Genomic DNA, 8,144 nt, shown 5'->3' on the forward strand with positions numbered 1-8,144 from the left:
TCCATATTGAATACATGCTAGGGCTGTCTCATACAGGACTGGTGTATTGGTATTAGCGGGGGTATTTTTACGACATGTCGGCGGGTCTTCTGGTAGATCGGTAAAGTCTGCCGTAATGAAATTCAAATCCTCAAAGTCTTCCCTGCCCCAGCGGGGATTTGAACCTGGGTAGGACCGCAAGCCGCCTGTTTACCGATTGCCTTTGGCTGGGCTCTTCTAAGGACTCAGTCATCCCAGCTATGGAGAAAAGCTTTAAAAGAATAATGAATGAAAACAACGACGTTTGTCGATTGCATGATCTGTGTCGTATGGTGAAACCGTCAAGGTAGGTAAAGAAATTGGCGTAGTGAAAAAGGAATGATGGAGATGGGCAATAATCTTGGTCGATGGTGGGGCTCGGGAATGAAATATGTCCATCCATCCATCATCTAATCCTGCGTTGCTTCATGAGGAGCGTAGGAGCCAGGGAGTAGGCAAGTTGGTCCTGACATTCAAGATGAGAGTGACCAGCCTCACTTATCCCTGAGTGGCGTTACGTGAACAAAAAATTCACCATCCCTTGGATATAAACCTGCACAGGCTCGATCCGATGGGAGTGCCTTATCCACTAAACCACCAGGCGCCATAATTTGGTTATATGGTTACCACCCAGCATAGCAAATGGTTTCCTGGGTTACAGGAGACCATTTGGCTTGTCACTCAGTGTAGAGACGATAAGGCAGCATTGTACTGAGTGAGTGGATGATGGGTGCCCCCACCTTCCACTGTATACCCTGTAAAACGAAGTATACTCTGTGAAAGTTATTGTTTTAGATTAATGTTTTGAGTGCGGTGAATGTCTGTTTTAAAATATCATCTAAGGAAAAAGTTTCAGGGTAGGGTATAGTACTGTGTGCTGAATACCACGAAGTAGGTGGAATGCGCTGAAATTGTGCTCAGGGTAGGCATTGGGAAAAACAGCATGCCCTGCGGAAGTAGGTGCTGTAGAATTGCTGGTGTAATGGCAATGAAGTTTGTTACTTTTTTTTTTTTTACAACAGTAACAACATTATAAACTAGCATTCTCATTTACCTGATGTATTGTGACGCAGGTAAGAACATCAGTGATGAAACATGCTTGCAGAAACGCCTAATGTGCACAGTCATCTCCTTACAACCATGAACTAATTGTCTTGATTGTAGTTTTCAGGGCTTCTCAAGAATCTGCCTCTTAGTCACCGAAGGAAAAACCAATGAAAGCAGGACACCAGTCATTACTGGATTACAATCGACTGACATAAGCTAATGTTTTGTGTTGCAGTGTGGCGTTGCTATTATGCAAGGAGTGTTGTGTTGATTTTTGTTTCAAACTTTAACTCCTTCTGTTCAGTTGTATCTTTTTCAGTTCTACAGTGTATGCATTCCGGTAACCTACTGATAAGTATATTAAGCCTAGTGATGCAATATAGACTTGACTGGCCTTTTTCAGCATATTTCAGTATCTACACTTTACTTTCAGTTATGTAAAAGATATGCAGATTAATGTTGGCTGATCTGGGTCTTTCGGTATTGACTGGGTATGGCAGTTTCAGTATGGTATGGTATTTGTGCCTGCCATTCGTTTCAGTTAGAGTTGTAACTCGACCAACACAGTCTTTGCACCCTGTACTCAACCGACAACATCACCAACATATTCACAAAATACAGTACCAACATCCCTCACCATATAGTTTCTCAAAACCAACACTAAGAACAACACATTCTAAATTCACCAGTACCTTCCCCTTACCAATACTTTGCCACAGTAACAACACTCAGAATACACCAACATACACAGTCATAATTCAACAGCACTGCTCAACCCTCTCAACGTATACCAAAACCATCAGTGACATTAAGAAAATACCAGCACCATATCCATGCCATATAATCAACCTCCTATACACTAATACATTCAACCTGTACCTACTGTACACTATCCCCACATTGTATACTCAGCCAGAACCAGCACATTGAGGTATTATCAATACTATAATCTTACTGCTTGGGGAAGGTGGAAGATGGCTGTAGAGTTCATAAGATGGTGGTCATGGGTAGATACAGTAATTTGGTTGGCATCCAAGAGAACGTGTATGTAATCTCACTCTCGGCCAGGAACTGTTTAATAATTTGAAATTTGCTAAAATGAGACCTTTCTAATCTTCCATGAAACTTATCGACGTATTACAAAAACACACTCGGTAACTAGAAAGCGCTCAGAGACCGCATACCTTCGTCAATGCCTTTGCCATTAAAAAGGATTCTGATCCGGGTATGTGGATATAAGATCCTGGTCCGGATACAGATCCGCCCCAAAATTTAATCAATTTTTTCTTGGTCCATATCCCACCTTTCCACAAAATTTCATTGAAATTCATTGAGAACTTTTGGAAATATTGTGCGGGATACTCCGGATCCTGATACAGATCAGGCCCAAAATTTAACCACTTATTCCTTGGCTCATGGCCCACCCTCCCACAAAACTTCATCAAAATCCGATCATTACTTTTTGAGTAATCCTGCTAACTGTCAGACAGACAGACAGACACACAAAACAACGTGGGTTAAAACCTAACCTGCTTGGCGGAGGTAAATATTACACAGGTCATGAATGCGAGACTAAAGTTAATTCGATATGAACGGTGGGTATTATCGCCAATTGGTAAACGGTGAAGGAATGAGTAACTTGCGATAACTGCTCGGAATTAGGGACCTGTCATACCTGCCTATTCCATGCTTGTGAAAAATAAATAGGTTGTTATAGTTGTAAGATAAATGATTCTTGTGAAAGTAGTTGTGTTCTATTTAACGTGTGTGTGTGTGTGTGTGTGTGTGTCAAAGTGTGTACTACATATGCCATGGATAGAGCCGAATACATATACAGAAGCATGTGAAAGCATACTACCAGCACCCAGATTAAATATCCATTAAGGTGCGGAGTCGAACCCAAGACCTGGGTCTCACGCATCACGAGAAGAGTACGCTAACCATCGAACCACAGCAGCACCAAAATTTTAAAGTATGTGTCTATTTTTTACCAGTTTAATTTTTCCTACTTTGTGAAATAACGAATTATTAAAACCATTCATTAAACTGCACCAGAACCTCACCAACACGCACCAACACTTAGTCACGCTCACCAACAAACACACAGCTGTATCGAGGCAACAGCAAGTCGTTACAAACACTTGACTCTTGGGTTGGGGATCAGGGCGCGTGTGTGTTGTCGTGTGTGCCTCTATCCAGCCTTATACAGGGGGGTAGCAGAGGCTGAAGATGAACGACACACACACACACACACACACACACACACACACATACAACGAGAGAGAGAGAGAGAGAGAGAGAGAAGGTGAAGGGACGACCACCGTTGGAAACAATGTACTGTAGCATTCTTCCAGAGATCAGGGAGATGATTTCTCACCCCTGGGCTCAGCTGCAACTCAAGGTGTGCATCTGGTGCTCAGTGTTGCTTAACAGGAAGCTAGTTCTTCCATTTGGGCTTAACAGAGACACATTCATAATCTTTCCTCAGTCGGGCTACGTACTCACTTCTCAGGGTTCAACGTTGGCTCTAGGCTTGTATCAGGCCCATGTAAGCCCAGTGGATGTCAGCGAGAGCCCAAAAGGGCATATCATATTTTCCAAAGTCAGATTTTCACTTATGCTAATATATATATTCTTATATAAAATTTAATTCTAAGAAAGATTTCTTTTTTGCCACATATAAATAAAATTAAATTTTCATGGTCAAAACTGATTGTGTTCTGTGTGGAAATGCTAACGTATCTGCCTAAGTTGGCGAAGCACGTCTCCATTGTTTGGGCTGTGAGAGGGGTAAAATGACCCTCTCCTTTCTGACCGGTTGTCAGATTTCGTAAATCTCATGAAATTTGCAAAATTGATTATACAGTTAGATGGGAACGAGTCATTTTGCCCCTCTCACAGTCTCCGCAATGGAGACAAACTCTGCCAACTAAGACGGATACGTCAATATGCCCATATATAGGAACAAGCCCCACCAGCTTAGGAGGGGTAGCATATAATACTGATATGAATTTGTTACAGGTTAAGCAGAAGCGATCATAGAACGGGTCAGATTATGGTGTTATTTGACATGATGCTCAAATTCACTTGTAGAAGTGTCGAAACATAATGAGAAGTTGTGTCAGAACCCAGTAAATTAGTGGAACTTGTCTTAATGATTTTTCACAATAATCATATCCATAACCATAAATCTCCCTATTCTGGCTGCATCTAGTTATTGTACCTGAGACAGATACACAATACTACTTTACCAGATGCTCTAAAAAGGCGAATTAATGGGTATGCAATGGTGGTGAGAGAGAGGAAGAAGTAGAGTGATGATAATGAAAGGGAAGAGGGATGGAGACACAGTAGTGAAGGAAAATAGGGATGGAGTGGTGGTGAGAGGGAAGAAGGATGGAGTAGTGGTGGTGGAAAGGAAGAGGGGTGAAGAGGTTGTGGCGAGAGGGAAAAGGTTCACAGTGGCGACAGCAAGAGAGAAAAGCCCATAGAGAGTGTGAAGCGAGGCTCATGTGTCCAGTAAGCTGGTGTTTCATCCATGTTGTTAATAATGCAAATTGCAGGATATCACCTTCCTCCCGTTCCATAGGTCAGAGGGTACAGTGGGGCACGAGGCGAAAGGGAAGAAAGGGAGAAGAAGGCCCTGTTCAAGAGGAGAGAAGAGATGAAAGGAAAGAAATTCAGGACAGGAGGAGGGGGAACAGGGAGAAGAGAGGGCAAAGTAATGGAATGAGTGGAGTCAAGAACATGAACGAAAGAAGCTTAATAAAGGGGAAAAACTGAACGGAAGGGGGAGAAGAATGACAGAGGAGAGAACAATAGCTGAGAAAATATGAAGAAAAGAGAATGGGGAGGGGAAAACAGGAGGGGAGGAAGAGAAAGACAGTGGAGAACAGGAACAGGATGGAAGAAGGAGGGAAACAACAATGGAAAAAAAATCTAGAACACAGAAGAAGAAAAGTTAAAGAAATAAGGAATAAGGACAGAATGTGGGGAGGGATAACCGACGAGAATAAACAGAATAAATGACAAAGGAAAGTAGCAAAACATGAACTGAAATTGTCATTTAGGATTAAGGAAACATCCGCCAGAACGAAATTAACAATAGAGAAGGGAACGAGGCGAAGGGGGGAAAATTGAGATGAAAAGGAATGAACCACGAAATGGGAGTAGTACTTTAGCACTAGTTTACAGCTTCGTTTTACAGAATCGTTATATGAATTTACACTGCGCAGATATACTTAATGTCTTTGCGTTAACAGGCTACTTTTTGTGTGCGTGTGAGATCTGTTACTTTTATTTGTATCTTGCTTCATTATCATGATACTTGTCATGAAACGGAGAGGTGAGGTGAAGATAAGATTGGAGGGAGGCAATGAAGAAGAGATGTTGAAGCCAATCGGTCCTCTGTAATCTCAATACAGAGCCATTACAGGGTACATAGGCCAAGAAAACACACCTGCATTTGTCAGCTGAGTCTACCACATCACTCTGATGAGGTTTTTTGTATTGTATTCTTACCGGTACCATCTTCAGATATCTCCCAGCTCAGGTTATAGGATTCGAACTGGAGGGGTTAGAATTAGTCTTTGTTAGCTGCTGCTCTGCGAAAGGCTTTCCCTCAACTTCCTAAAATCAACTGTTATCGGTTGGAGTAAATAAAAAGAGTACCCAGGTTGAAGGTGTTAAGGCGATTCCAATTTACACGAAAATGGATCACGAAAGTGCATCGGCCATTGAAGTGACAACCACAAAACCCAGACGATTCAGCAGCCTCCACCTCCATGGTACTTCAAAGATATGGATGTAAAGAAAGTCTGAAAAAAATCCCATTTAACGAGAACCTCCTGCCCAATAATAAAAACCCTTTTGCTGGAAAGGGGCGCCTTCGTGCTGTGTCACTGACATAGTTGGACGGCACTACTGCCAGGTTATGCAAATGCGTCTTAACTCCTTCTGTATCCCGTTAAAAGAAAATGGTGGACTGCAGGAGCAAGGCAACTTTAGCCTGCCGCCTACAGGGTGTATATTCTGATGATCTGTGGTTATACCTACTGGTACTGATACTCGTATGACTACCCTATGCTTGATTCATCTGTCTCAAGATGCACCTGCCAGCCAACCTGTACAGTACTCCCCTTCACCAATGGCTGCAGTAGAGACGAATCCATCCTGACTCCTAATCAGTAATTACTTCGTCCCTGAAAGGCAGCATCAAAGGCAATCATTCTGAAGAGGGCTTTTCGCAAGACACTATACAGCACTCAAGCCCGTAACAGAAGAAAGCATTTCATAAGACACCCTGCAACATTTCAGCCAGGATAACCTTTACAGTTCTTCAGTCTAAAGACACCGATGCCACTGCCCTTATTGACTGCCACACACCCTGTAAAAGATTCGAAAGAAAGAGAACCTTATCAGGATCACCTGAGATGCACTTACAAACCCTTCTGAGTGCAGGTCCATTCATCAGCCACAGTGAACCCTCGTCATCACCTTACCACTACAGGGTGCGCCACAAGAGGTGGAACCCATTCACTTGACAATAATTTATTAATGAGACAAGGTACACTAAAAATGACTATATTACCTGAATGGTGACACAATAACAATAAAACGAGTCAAGGGGTGAAGTCTCTGCCACAAGAGGTGAATTTATTTCAATGCATGCTCCAAATGACCACGGTCTCGTCTCAGGCACTCCTGGATCCGGAGAGCGAAGTTGGTTATCACTCTGACGCACTCTTCCTTCTTGATGGCTTTAATCTTGGTGGCGATGGCTTGCTTCTATTCAGCATTGGATTGAGGACGATTCTTGTAGACTTGGTCCTTCAAGAACCTCCACAGGAAAAAATCTGGGGGGTTCAAATCTGGTGAATGTGGGGCCCACTCGGGTTCGCGACACCTGCTGATCAGTCGGTCAGGGAATCTCTCGTCCAACCACTTCATCGTGATGTTTGCTGTATGTGGAGTTCCTCCATCCTATTGGAACCATTGTTCATCCCTGTTCACACCACGGCGAGTTCCAAGTCCCCTCCAGAACTTGTTAGGCACCACAATGTAGCGTTCTTTCGTGACCTTGAGTGCATTGTTGTCGTCGTCCTCAAACCAGAATGGCCCAGTGATACTGTGCTTCGATATGGCGACCCAGGCTGTGCATTTGACTGAGTGCAAGGGCCTCTGAAGCACTTCATCTGGGGACTGTGCGCCTCAAAACACATTGTTCCTCCTGCTGACATGGCCGGAAAGCAGATAGTGGGCCTCGTCACTAAACCAAACATTGTCGAGAAAGTCGGGGTCCTTTCTAATCTTGTCGAACCCCTGGCACATCACAACAAGTTTGCACATGTCAGCTGCTGTGAGTTGATGTTTGATCCGTATTCTGTATGGGTAAAGCTGAAGGTCCTTGGACAAGATTCTTCGCAAAGTGGAACGGGAAATTCCCAGCTCTTGGCTGTGCCTTCGAGTGGACTTCTTTGGGCTCCTTCCAACCGAATCTCTCATGGCATTGACATTTTCTGGAGTTCTCGCAGTCACCTTCGCGCCATTAGGAGGTCTGACACTCTTGTTAAGGTTGTTTACTGTTCCCTTGGCTTTAAACTTGTTTCCCCACCGAAAGATTTGGTTCTTCTGTGGATAGTTGCTGAAGTTGAACTTCCGGAGGTATTTTGCTTGGACCGTTTTGTGCGATTTTGTCTTTAAACAGGTAGTGACACAGAACGCTTTTTACTCAGTTGTCCAAGACATTTCTCACTTGATTTCCAATTGTTATGGTCTCCTTAGTCTGAATCTGAAACAGAAGAACCAATTTATAAATTTTCACAGATTTATCAACCCATACGTGGGTTCCACCTTTTGTGGCCCATCCTGTACTAAAGCCACCAAGGCCCCTGCTTTGTTAGCTGCCCATATTACCATCGGCCGATGTCATGACCACTAATTCAACGTTCTAACAGCAGTATGCTACAATCTGCACCGAACGGAATTTATAGTTGCAGAGGACCATGAGCAACCAGTTGAGACCATGCCCTGCTCCTGGGCGATACACAACCGTATCACGATGTTATGTTGGAGATGTA

This window comes from Coenobita brevimanus, chromosome 67 (assembly GCF_032717465.1).
Source record: "Coenobita brevimanus isolate Jiangsu-jjx chromosome 67, ASM3271746v2, whole genome shotgun sequence".
NCBI classification, from domain to species: Eukaryota; Metazoa; Arthropoda; class Malacostraca; order Decapoda; family Coenobitidae; genus Coenobita; species Coenobita brevimanus.